The sequence below is a fragment of the Tachypleus tridentatus genome, chromosome 4 (genome assembly GCF_004210375.1).
Source record: "Tachypleus tridentatus isolate NWPU-2018 chromosome 4, ASM421037v1, whole genome shotgun sequence".
Lineage (NCBI taxonomy): Eukaryota > Metazoa > Arthropoda > Merostomata > Xiphosura > Limulidae > Tachypleus > Tachypleus tridentatus.
Window position 1 is genome coordinate 102,814,740 of NC_134828.1, and position 13,409 is coordinate 102,828,148.

Consider the following 13,409-nt stretch of genomic DNA (forward strand, 5'->3'; position numbering starts at 1 on the left):
TGTAGGAATATGGAAATTGAAAAGGGTTATATTTTTTTTACCAGATGGTGCATCATAAAAGAATTCATACTCCTCAAAGAGTTAGGATAAACATGTACAAGTAAGAAGTATAGCAAATCATAGAAAGTTACACATGTATAGAAGAAACCTTCAAAAATAGGAAATACAATGTGGAAGGCCTGTAATTAGAGAGCAAAAATTACTCTATGTAACTGTGCATTCATCTTTAGTTCACATTTACTAATAAACACGTATGTGTTGTCTTTAATTTCACTTTCTTTTAATCATGAATATTTTGTCATAAAGAAATACACTGACTTTACTCAAAATGATTCACTGTATACAAGATAAACTTTGACAATACAAATTTTGTTTCTTACATATTTTCCTTTAGTACATATGATTTGATTTTTTTTTTATTAAGTGCCCTGATGGCAAATCCTAAGAAAGAGGTTTTAGGAGAGGGGTTTTAAATTCTTTTAGAAATTTCAAGTAGTATACATGTACATAATTGAAGCCTCCTAAACCAATAGTAAACTTATCATTGAATTACAGTGACTCTTCTATGTACACACAACAAACAAATTTAAGTAATTTATATTACTTTAACCTTATGCCTTGGTGAGCAATAGAAACAATCCTAAATTTCTGTATGTTTTTATAAACAAAAGTCACCATTAAACTTTAGAACTGCAATTACAGCTTTTTCACTACAGTTTTTATTTTTCTAAATAGTGAAATCAGAAATTTTATTTAAGTGTAGAGGAGTACATAAGATGTATCATCTTAGTGAAATGTCTACATCAAAAAATTCAAACCTGTTCTTCTAATTTAATTTTGAATATTTATAAAAGCCCATATTTATGAACATTCAAAACTTTCTATTGATTTATAAAATTTTAATATGATAATATAACTACATATAATATTTAACACTGGGGTAAGCATATTTTAATTTCAATCCTGAAGTGATAATTAGTGTATTAAAAAATACGTACTGGTATAAATGTGCTGTTGCTTAATTAGTTTGAGGAATAAAAGTCCTGATAATTAATGAAGTATAATAACTAATGTTATCATTAGACTTGCACTGTCATGCCTAAGCTACATTACTTGTTACAGTTTGACAATAACTTCACCTAAGTGTCCTACTTTAATACAAATACAAACTTTCCAACAAACATTATTGTGAGAAAAACCAATAAGTGAAAAGAAACTCTGGGACTGGAGTTTGAACTCAGGTTATTTGGCAAACAGGACCAATGCTATGTCCAACAGAGTTATTCAAAAGTACAAGCCATTCCAGTCTTTCTTACTCCATAAGCCTTTTCTAAATACAAGTTTAACAATAGTTGCATAGGTGTGTGTGTCTATATACATATATATATACATGTGATTCTTGTTGGGCTTCTATGATTTGGTTGAGGAGTGTTAAATCAACCCACTGAAAGAGACAAGGATAACTTGTACTCTTAGATATACTAGTCCTGTTAGCAAAAAGTCCAGGGTTCAAACTTCAAGCTCCAGTACTGGAGTTTCTTTTCACTTAAGTTAAAATAATTTTTACTGGAAAATCTACTTTTAGTTTTACCGATTCATAATACGAATTAAACAAATCACTAGTACATGATGCACTTACGTAGTATTAAGATCTACAGCATTACATTTTACTCTTATAGTTCTACACTGTACCGAGAACTGTCGTAGTACTAACATTACTAACACCAGTAATAGTATTACACTTATCCATTAATAATAGTAGTATAGGGTACTGAGCTTGCTTGACCTATAATATTAATATTACAAGGATGTTAACTACCTTTACCAGTTCCAGTTTAACTAAATGAAATACATACATGCGTTAAGTACAAATTACTTTCAATATCGTACATATATATATCATTTTATTACTAAATCACACAATACTAATATTATAAAAAAAACAAACCTTGTATAACTCCTCTCCAAACGGGAATAGCTGACGCATCTGTAATGTATAAATATAAATAGCCAGAGGGCGCTATAAAATACGTATTTACCTGGGATTTTCAGTTTCATAATATTTTTTAAATCCAAAAATATGAACAGTAAACAAGAGAATGAGAACAGAAGGTTAGAACTTACCACTTTGTCTTTTAACTAGATAAAATGAATTATCTGCGGATAGAAAGAGTTCAGTACTTATCCTGCGCTCAACAAAGCAAGAAAGTTTCCTCTCAATTTAGGCATCCACGAGTCCTAGTGTGATATATCCAGATAAATCTGAATTAACTTTCGAGTTATATCGGATAAGTTCTTTTCCTAACAGGAAATTCGAACCAAATACATATTACTATATATCTCTTACTATATCTCTTACTAACTAATTCGATGTGAAATGGACTAATGAGATTGGACACACAAAGTGAAAATGCAGAAATATAAATCTTTATTACACACTAAACAAAAACATAGTTGTACGTCTCTTTAGAATACTCTGATGGGTGCCTTTACTGAATCATTTCAGTAGTTTACTCTTCCAAATCCTGTTCCGAACCATTTATATGCAATGTTCCTTAGTTCACATGAAACCTCGCATTTGCCAGAATAGCTAGCGATACATGGAAACTGTTCATTCTTCTCAGAACACAGTTAGAGCTGTAAGCAATAGATATTACCTGAACTACAATTGAAGAACACTGTTATCCGCATCCTTGTACAACATGTAGTATTCAGAGGTACAGAGAATGACATAGAAATAAAGGCAACTAGAACGAAACCAAATGAATAGCTTTCTCGACGACGTGTTATGTGAAATCTACACGTATACATAACGAATTAGAAATCCAGAATGAATAATATAATTTCACTGGGAAATATCAAAACAAAAAATATTTATATACCACATTTTTTATGCAGCCCCTGCTGCAGAGTTGTTCTGAGACTGAGAATTAATTTTAACTTTAAACCAATACATTTCAAGTCACGATCCTGTCAAAATTTTGCTATAACAATAGCCTTCATCGATGAATGAAATGTATATTCAAAACAAAAACTATTTAACAATGAAACTATACAAGAATAAAAAAATATATTATTCTAATCAGATGCAAGCAAATACAGCATATAAAAATCTTTAAGAATGAGAATCTTTAACAAATATAAAATAAATTTTTGATAAAAGAGGATTGCACATAAAACAGGTTCTCTGTCATTATCACAGGTTGAACATAATTTAACACACTAGAGACTAAAATAAATTACACTTCAACTTACAACATGTTTTACAATACAAAGTCTTTAACGAAGAAAAACTCGTAAAGAAATTCTCTTTTCTACATGAATTACATATAACATAACTTTTAACATTGTTGTTTATAAGTTTCAACCCTACAGAAAAATCCACAATTAAAATCCTTTAGCATAAAGTACAAAATATTCTTCACAAGTAATAACAAGATGTAAAATCTTTTACCATAAACATTTACAACAGTTTCAATACATAATGAAATACTAAACTTTGAACAAATATATTAAAATCACGAATTAGGCCCTTCAATGAAAATACGACTTAAATTGGAAAAGTATACCCTTTATAACAGTACAATAACATGATAGCCATTACAAATAAAAATACCTTTGTAATAAATAAAAAAGAACGTATATCAATACATACCTTTGTCAACAAGATATAATAAAAACTCTTTATTTTTCACAAACTGTTACACTGTATACGTTTAGAAATAATAGATAAAGAAACGAAAAAAGAACAATATTAGAGATAGACACAACATGCGCAATTCTTGCTTTAAAAATATACACAAAGTATTCGCCTATCGCATTGCTAAACACTAGTTCCAGTTCACCTTACCCTTATTTTAGCCCTGACAACCAAACCTTTAAAGTGGTTGCCAACTGATTGCCGCCATGTATCAATTAAATTAATGATTTGGTTCAAAAGAAATCCTGATTGATTTGATTCAGTTCCACCCATAGATGGCAAACTTCTTCCTCTAGCCATTAAAGATAATATTCTCTATGGTTATACAAGATTCATACTTTTGTCAATTTGGTCACCTTTTGTTGGCAAAGCTACTTTTGAAACTGAATCTGTGCCATCGTTAAAAATATGACGATAGTTTGGTTTGGGTCTTTGGCATATTTACCCTCGACTGTCATTAATTCAACTCTTCGGATAATTTTGTAGTGGCTGCTTGACATTTGGAGTCCTACAACTTACTAGTCTTGTGGTCCAATAATACCTGCGATATTCTCGGTTGAGCGTCTTAGTGGAGGCTTTTTTAGTTTAATCCAAAGGTTCCTCTCACCATTGATGGTGGTGAAATGAGTACAGGCATCAAGATCACAACACCTAATTGACTCTTGGCAGTAGTGACCACTAAAATCTTCACTATAGATGGTGGTAGGGGTGTTAGTTTAGCATCATTCTTCTTTATTCTCCTCCTCTTGCGTGGCTGTCCTTAGAAGGAACTTTAAAAGATCTCCCTCAACTTTGGGATGCAGTAGCCCCAACAGAGGTGGTTGCAAATTTGATGCCTCTATATCACCATCATCAGACAACATATGATAACAAATTTATGAACAGGTTCTTAATATTTAAATACCCACACGTTATCTTTTTCATCTGCCAATGTTGTAGCAATTAGTTGTAGTGGCTGACTCAATTCAACCAATAGAGAATTTCTGGTTTCTAGTAAGACCTCATGTATCTTTGCATTGGCAAAGAAGTTCAGATTTTCTCCAAACAGAAAGTCCTGAGCATGGTTGTGTCATCATAACTTTTTCCTTCCACAGAAGAATATTGAAAATGTATGTTTGGCACATAATAATGAAAAACACATTTGACTGGTTGAAAAACAAGGTAACCAAATGGTCCAGAATCAAATTTTAAATGGTAAAAATCGAGACTAAAAATGCAAGGTTGATGAATTCCAATTGGTCAAAAGATCAGCTAGATGTATTGATTGAAAAAGGGTCTTAATCACTTAGTTACGGCTATTAGTTTCCTTTAAAAGCTGCTTTGAGAGGCAGAGTAATCAATGAATTACCTTGATTAAGCAAACTTTTATGGGGTTAACATGTGCTCAAGCTCTAATTGCTCATAAAATATGTATTCATTGTGCCCATTAACTTCTTGGTCTGAAAGCCTCACTGGATCTCTTCTTGATAAAAGCAGTGGAAATAAAATAAGCTTAACATCTTTCTAAACCACGTGTTATGCGAAAACTGCACTGACGAAGAAAAAACATTTGTCAAACGTACATCAAAATAAAAAAAATAGAAAATGTGTGGTATAGCTGCATATCACAGGACTATCCATATGACTGATTATTCTCATTCAAACTTAAGGAAGGTCCTAATCTCGACACATAACCTGCCCTATCATTGAAAGACACTGCTGAAACATCCTTGTACAACATACAATGTTACTGCCATACTCCCATATGCAGATCAGGTGTTATCTCAAGAGAATAACAAAAGAAAGGTAAGTAACATTAAAACAACTTAACTTTTTCGACCACTTATTAGGTGAATCTGAACATATACAAAATAACTGGCGAATTTCGAATAATACTATATTGAAAGGCCCAGCATGGCCAGATGGTTAAGGCCCTCGACTTGTATGTTTGTTTGTTTTTTTAATTTCGCGCAAAGCTACACGAGGGCTATCTGCGCTAGCCGTCCCTAATTTAGCAATGTAAGACTAAATGGAAGACAGCTAGTCATCACCACCCACCGCCAACTCTTGGGCTACTCTTTTACCAACGAATAGTGGGATTGACCATCACATTATAACGCCCCCACGACTGAAAGGGTGACCAGGATTCAAACCCGCGACCCTCGGAGTACGAGTCGAACGCCTTAACATGCTTGGCCATGCCGGGCTCGCTCGGCTTGTAATCTGAAGGTCGCGAGTTTGAATCCCCGTCACACCAAACATGCTCGCCTTTTAGCTGTGGGAGCGTTATAATGTTTGGTCGTCCCACTATTCGTTGGTAAAAGAGTAACCCAAGAATTGGCGGTGATGACTAGCTGTCCTCCCTCTAGTCTTACACTGCTAACTTAGAGATAGCTAGCACAGATAGTCTTTGTGTAGCCTTACGCGAAATTCAAAAACAAAACTATATCAAAATAAGAATTTGAAAAATGTACGACACGTCCATATATCACAGCAGCCTTTATCAGTATATTTAAATTATCTACTATCGTAGCTACATAGAAACTAAACAATACTTGGTGTTTGTTCAAGTGTATTTTATTATTTATTTAAATTGGCAGTAGCTTTGGTTTTATATCTCACAAGCCCCGAATTGCGAGATAATCAGGAGCACTTAGAAACTTTAGTTTCTTTTCAGCCTCGCTCTCGGAACTAAGGTTTGGTTCTAATGGAAAGAAATAATGGTGTAACTTGATGGGTATTACCCATATCGAATTACTTGATGCAAGTTTAATCTGGATTAATGCTAATATTAAAAAAGAACGTTCAAGATAAGTTGTGATTCAGGACGTACGGTAGTGAAAGAGAGGTGTCTTGGCTGGTAGGTTGTGACATCTTGGAAATTTGCTGGGTGTTCCAAGACTGTGGTAGAGCAAGAAGTTCGCGAATTGAGGATTTACAACTGAAGATATATTAAACTAGAACAAAAGTGTGATTTAAAAATTGCTAAAATGTTGGTTGTAACCTAATTTTAACTTTAATTTTACATGATAAGTCGCCTTTTCAGGGCAGAGATAACAGGATTCAACAATACAATGTAAATGTTTTTTGCTGTGGGGGTAAACAGAAACACCCCGAGGAAACCCACATTCAAAGTCAGACAGAACCTGGTGAAGGATGTTGGAAAGAAAAAAATAGGTTTAATACATACAAGACTATCAGCAACTATACTGAAGAGAATATTCAAGAAAGAATTGGAAACGACTGGATCAATTAATACTGCAAGAATGGGTTATCTTCCTCTTGTGTAGTTGTACGAAACTGGGCCTGGCTGGGCTCGTTGTAGGGCGTACGGTTAAGTAGTGCCCGAACGTGAAGGAGAGTTCTGAAACTCTCAAAAGGTTGTTCTGCAAGTTGTCTTTCGGTTTTCGTTTTCCTGGTCATTTTGGGAACACGGGTCTGGGTTTCCTGATTAATGGTTGTGGGAACGTGGGTTTGTACTGCTTGGGTCCGGACGAGAGTTATTTTGTCTTGAGAGCTTGGGTGAGCAAATAAATCTTCACACTTGTCTGTTCCTACCCACGGAACCATTTTCATCTTACAAATAATTGCGTACTGCTGGACGAGCTGCTATGTCATTGTTTTACAACGCTGTGCCACCATTCAAAGTATGTCAAATCATGAGCTGGTGCACTAATAATATAAATATATTTCCTCTTACATTTTATTCTACCTCTTATTGCGATGTCTGCCGCTTAAAAGCATTCCAAGATAGAACATCTTGAAATTAATGATACTGTTCTTTGGTAAAAACCAGATTATGATTGTTTATAGTTAAGCGCAAAGTTACACAGTGGGTTTATCTATACTGTGCCATCACAAGTGTCAACGCCCGATTTATAGCGTTATAACTGCGCAGACTTAACGCTATGCCACTGAGAGAATAAGTTTATGTTAGTGCAAATTTCTTTTAAAACATCATTCAATGAAAACAGTTTTCAACTTTCGTGTAACAGCTGATGCAGTTTTATCTTTATAAAGTTAATAAATACTTTAAGGTAACATGTTTGACTACGCGTTCGTATCTTATTCACTCACAGGATTTATAGACCTAAAGGTTGCCATCTGAAAAAAACATGAAAACTCGACGTTCTATCCAATGTTTCTTTGTGTATACGTATATATTATCATTTGATCGGACTTACTCCTGTAATTTTGTATATATAAGATCTTTAGTATTCATAAAGCACCACTATCAGATGTCACATTGTAGACTCATCTCTATTGAAAAGGTTGTTTGTTTGTTTTGGAATTTCGCGCAAGGTTACACGAGGATTATCTGCGCTAGCCGTCCCTAATTTAGCAGTGTTAGACTAAAGGTAGGCAACTAATCATTACCACCCACTGTTAGCCCTTGTGCTACTCTTTTACCAGCGAATAGTAGAATTGATCGTAACATTATAATGTCCCCACGATTGAAAGGGCAAGCATGTTTGGTGTGACGGGTATTCGAACTATTCAAAAGAAGTCATGGCTTATTGAATATCCTCCTGTACGTAATTTGAACTATGATCTTGGATAGTTTCGGTTTGGATATGCAACGTCTATTGCTATATATTCTTAACCCTATCTTGCCCAGTGAACACGCGTTACGTGCCTGGAGAACACATGTCTGTCAGATTTCAAAATTCAAATAATTCTATCTGCATTTCACTATTTTTAACTAAAAAATAGTTTCGATTTGGTATTTTCCAACATTTATTTTGTGTAATTCACCAACCTAAATGTTTCTTTTTTATACATTCATGCTTTTTTTAAAAAAAAAGTTATGTACTACTTTGATTGCCATCATTTTGTAATGTGAAACCAATGGTTTGGTAGTTTATTGATAGAACACAGCTTTAGAAACAGATATGAAGAAATATTAAATTTTATTGGACAAAGCAAGGATTAGATTTTTCACGTTAGAGTAAAATGTAAATAAAATGTTTTATAGTAGTTTTATCTTGTTTAAGTTGTTAGCCGGAACTCATTTAGCATTGACCAGAGCTATTTACTGTGAATTTTAAAAAGAAAACACAGAGCCGCGAATTTTTACATGTAGTTGATTTAGTCGTTCTTTTCGTACCCTGAAAAAAATATTTTTGGTTATTGAGTTATATCTTTTTCTAAGCTAGTGAAATTTCATTTTATGAAAAGACATCAAGTAAGCTTCAGTATGGATGGCGATGGCAAGATATTATGATTACTCAATTTTTTAATTATTGAATTAGAATTATAAGTTATTGTATTTAAACGACACAAATAAACGAGCTGACAACAATTTGATAAGAAGCCGAGTTTGTTAGATAAAAATTATTTCACACAAGAGTGTTATTGTTGGCAAAAAACATTGTCACCTAGATAGTAATAGTGATATCATTTTAAAAGGTGAATTTCAGAATAATCAGTAAATCCTTGTCAGTTTTTATCGTATTTTTGTACTACTTACAACTGAAACAAATGACTACTGTAGTCAGCAAAACATGTGGAATAAGTTAATAAACAAACTAGTTGCAACTGATGGTATAAACAAGCTTAATTGACCACCACAAACCATAAAGATCATTGCAAAAGTGGTGAGTCAGACTCATTTTTTCTAACATTATGAACATTATAGTATGTATGACGACAGCTCTGGATAACTAATTCTATATTTAATTGTCCAAAGCTGCTCTTCATACGATGCCTTATATCATAAATACTTTTATATTCTTCGTTTTAAAAGTATGTTCCTCTATTTGATTAACACTCTTCTTTAAACATAAATAATACTTCCCCTTGAAAATATCAGAGTGAGACACTTTTATGGACATTGGCGTGACAGTTCTTTGGTCATTCAAGCTCCCCAAAAATGTACTGATGCGAGTACTTATGGAAACCATGAAGCTGTACGTACAATATATTCAGCACCGCAATTAGTTGGAAAAATTATTGCTAATAGTTACGGTTTCCATCTTCTATGATCTGCAACACAAAAAACATTATAACAAATATATACACTAAGGTATCATTCTTCATCACGGTTGTTATTCTGTATCATAACATGCGCGAGATCCATTAGAAAGAAGTTTTAAACATTTTATAGTTATTTTATGTTTCCGTTGCAAATTTCAAAATAATCTTAACCCTACTCTGGCATTGGAAATGGAAGATATAGTGTGGTTTATGTATTTTAAAATATATTATAATGTATTTTCACTCAAGAGTAATTACTCACTCATATTGGTAAAAACCATTACGAGTTGTTGCCTGACTTTCCATAAAACCGACTGATTTTTGAAAAGGCTAGAAAAATTCGTTCTTGTGGTTGCCAGTTTTTTTCTTGCAGACAAAAAGCTGCATATACTTGGCTCCCTCTCAAATATGAGTAACCGTAATCAATTACGCGTGTTCCTCATTGCGAAGAACTCAAGCCAAGCAGCCAAAGTGTTCGACACTTAAGCCTAGTCTATCACTGATGAGGTAAACTGAACAATGGATAGCATGATTTGAAGCACCTACACAAAAATCAAATAGTAAATATGGTCGTTGCAGAACTACACCAAGTGCTAGGTGTACCAAAATACATGCACTTCGCTGGATCTTATATATGATGGTTTACCTCAACAGATTACACAAATTGTCAAGTATCTGCTAGTAGTCATGGAGTTTGGAACTATATTTTCGGAATAAAGGGACAAATGAGGAAAATACCACTTTTGTCTGTTCTTCTTTAGGCTTCAATATATCACATTTTACTAAGATGGAACTAATGAATGCAATGCTTTACAGTCCTGTACATACTCTTGAAATTTAAAAATATGTAGAATCGGGTTTTCAAAACTAATAAGTACATAATAGCTCTGACACAAATACGCTTCCACCTGTTTGTACAACATCAAAAATGCTTTAAACGACATGCATTGCAATCCTGTACTTAAATTGTTTGACGGCAAATATCACTCCACACATGAGATCAACTGATATACATTTATTTCAATACGATACTGTTTATGATGCTCAAAAGTACGTGAACAAGGTACAAATTACAAAGAGCCCCAATTTCCTACGATTTGTCCATCTGTTGTTTTTTTCTACCTTTTCTATTTCTTCTTCATTCCGTTCTCCGTCCATTACGACTTATGATCCAGGTAAGACAAAGTCAACTGAGCTCCACAATTTATCCTATTAAATCGTATTAAATCCTTACACAACAAGATCTAGAATCTCAACTACTCCAGCTTATTGAATGTTTCCTAGCCATTCTAATATCATATCTGGGATATATTAATGTGTGCTATCTGTCCGTTTATTGTTAAAAGGAACCGCTAATAAGTCACAGACACTTATTGTGAAGAATCCGGCACCTAGACAAAAATCTAACATTTGGCGAGACAGCTAGTATGTATTAATAAACGGCAATAGAAGAAGTGAACGACAACGGAAGTAAGCCTATACACACAATTATAGTGGTATCGAAAACAATCTATAGATTACAATCACCATGTCTGTTAAATTTGATAAATGAATAAAGAGAAGAGAGACTTAGGTTAGAAGATAATGATCTCGGAGAGCTTAACCAACAAAAAGAGAGAGAGAGAGAGAAGAGCAGCAGCAGAAGAAAGAAAGAGAAAGAAAGAGAAAGAAAGGAGACACTAGAAATAGAGAGAGAAGAAAATAAGAGCACAAACTGTGAAAGAAAGAGGATGTATTGGATAAGAGAAATTAAGAACACATACTGAGACTGCCAAGTTCACCCAACAGAAAGAGAAAGGATCAAAGAATATCAATTGGGTCAGAGCCAGCCGACCCTAAGCTGCATAAAATTTGATAAACAAAATGATGGCATGGATGCTTCCCTGGATAGATAAACATTTGTCCCAAATCAAAACTGAGACGAAGGCGTCTAGGTAGTCTGACTTAGCCCCCTTCTTACAGAAAAAGGTCTACAAATGTATGCACGCATGAGTTCAGAATATACCATGGATTATAACAATTTAAAGTGGTTTCGCTGAAATGCTATTAACATGCGGAAAATTTTCATTGAAATTCATGGTTACGAAACCCACATGAAGTAAAAATGGATTCTAAAGCTCATCTTTAGAATACTTTTTTTTTTATTGGAAGTTTAGAGGAGTCAAACCTGACATTGCAAAAACTACTTTAGTTTGTGCACATCTACGACACTACTGCACAAGATGAATTGACGTGTTCAAGTGTTAAACAGTTTTGAGTGAGTAGCAGATCTACTAATACGAGAATAATTTATGACCACGTGTTCAACTAACATGTCAACTGTTCCTGAAGAAGAAAGCACCAAAAGACGTGCAAGATGTTTTCGAGCTAGCAGAACAGTGTATGGAAAGGGTATAATTGGCAAGCCCAAGAACAACTGGTTGAAGTTGAAACCAGGAGTGGCTGATCAGAAACAAGATAACACCATAGGTGGCAAGAACTACATTTGTTATAAAATGACACATTGCAAATGAGAGCAAGCCTATCCTTAATAAAAAATAACATAAAGCAGCTGGAGCTACTTATAATGGTGCTAGCAAGAAACAAGAAAAGAGTGACTATCACCATGGATGTAGCTGTCAGAAGAAACAGAATAAAGACAACATCTCAAATTCACCACAAGCAGTATTGTTTCCATGATTAAACAGTGTATAACTGATGGTCAGCTCAACTTTAAAAAATGTGTCAACAGTGCTAGTGGCGTTTGGAGCATGTGAATAATAGAGGTGTCAACAAATCACAACATGCCAGAAGCCTTTGTCATGGACAAGAAATTGAAGTGTGACACTGGATGCAACAGTGAGAACCAGTCTAGTATCCAATAATCAGATGATGAGCAAGGTACGCCTGTGCATGCTGATTGAGGGGACAGTGAAGAAGTTTACCATAACAAAAATAAAGGTATACAATCCATACAATTTACGAGACTTTAAAGTCACATGTATGAAGGTACTCATCAGTAATTTGGCGATTAATAACATACCAGGTAGTAGAAGTTTGGAAGAACCAATTAGAAAGGGAACTGACGAGGCATCTGCAGCTACCAAAAGAGGCAAACCTCTTCAAGTCTCGAAGACTTCCCAAATGTATATCTACAGGAAGTGAAGAAAGTACAAAAAAAAAAACCTTCACTGCAAAACTTTGAGGCAGTGCCCAAAAGAAAGTAAAGCACAATACCAAAGTGAAAAGGATCCAGAGAATAAGGGTTCAAAAAGAAATAGTGTACATGTAAGTAGTTCTACTGGGGAAGCTAGAAACATTAAATGCAATCAGAAGCATTTTCACGATAAGAAAGCCAAAAATCGGTGTTTCAAGGTGAAATTTACTCTGCAGTGGAAAAGACCTATGAAGTTCAGGAAGTGCTCAAGAGAATGGACAGTAAGGTGAAAGTGGACAGAAGAACCAAGTTATACCATGCCAGTCTGTTTACGAGATAACTGGAAAGAGAAAAAACCTAAGAAGTGCAGTTATTGAGGCACAGATGGACATGGTAGGTGTAGCTGTCATAGAACCAGAACCAGAAGACAGTGACTGTTATAGAACATGAATACCTACTAGGCCTAAGACCATTTGGTAGAGATAAGACGTACGAAGTAAAGAACAGGCGAGCAGAAGAGAGGGGCACAAGATCTACTGTGTCAGTCCACAAATAAAATCAGGCAATACAGACCCGAGGAAAAACAAGATGAAGACGAAAACAAGGGATCTTCCAAAT

The 13,409-nt window shown here is 34.3% G+C and overlaps 1 protein-coding gene across 2 annotated transcripts in view; it reads right to left on the reverse strand.

Moving 5' to 3' along the window:
- Window positions 1-2,011, reverse strand: part of bigmax (helix-loop-helix-leucine zipper transcription factor bigmax) — a 48,016-nt gene extending 46,005 nt beyond the window's left edge. For both annotated transcript variants that reach the window (XM_076500240.1, XM_076500239.1), the window contains exon 1: window positions 1,949-2,011. The gene's annotated coding sequence lies outside the window, so the exon portion shown is untranslated. The remainder of the gene's footprint in view (window positions 1-1,948) is intronic.
- Between the last annotated feature and the right edge of the window lie 11,398 nt (window positions 2,012-13,409).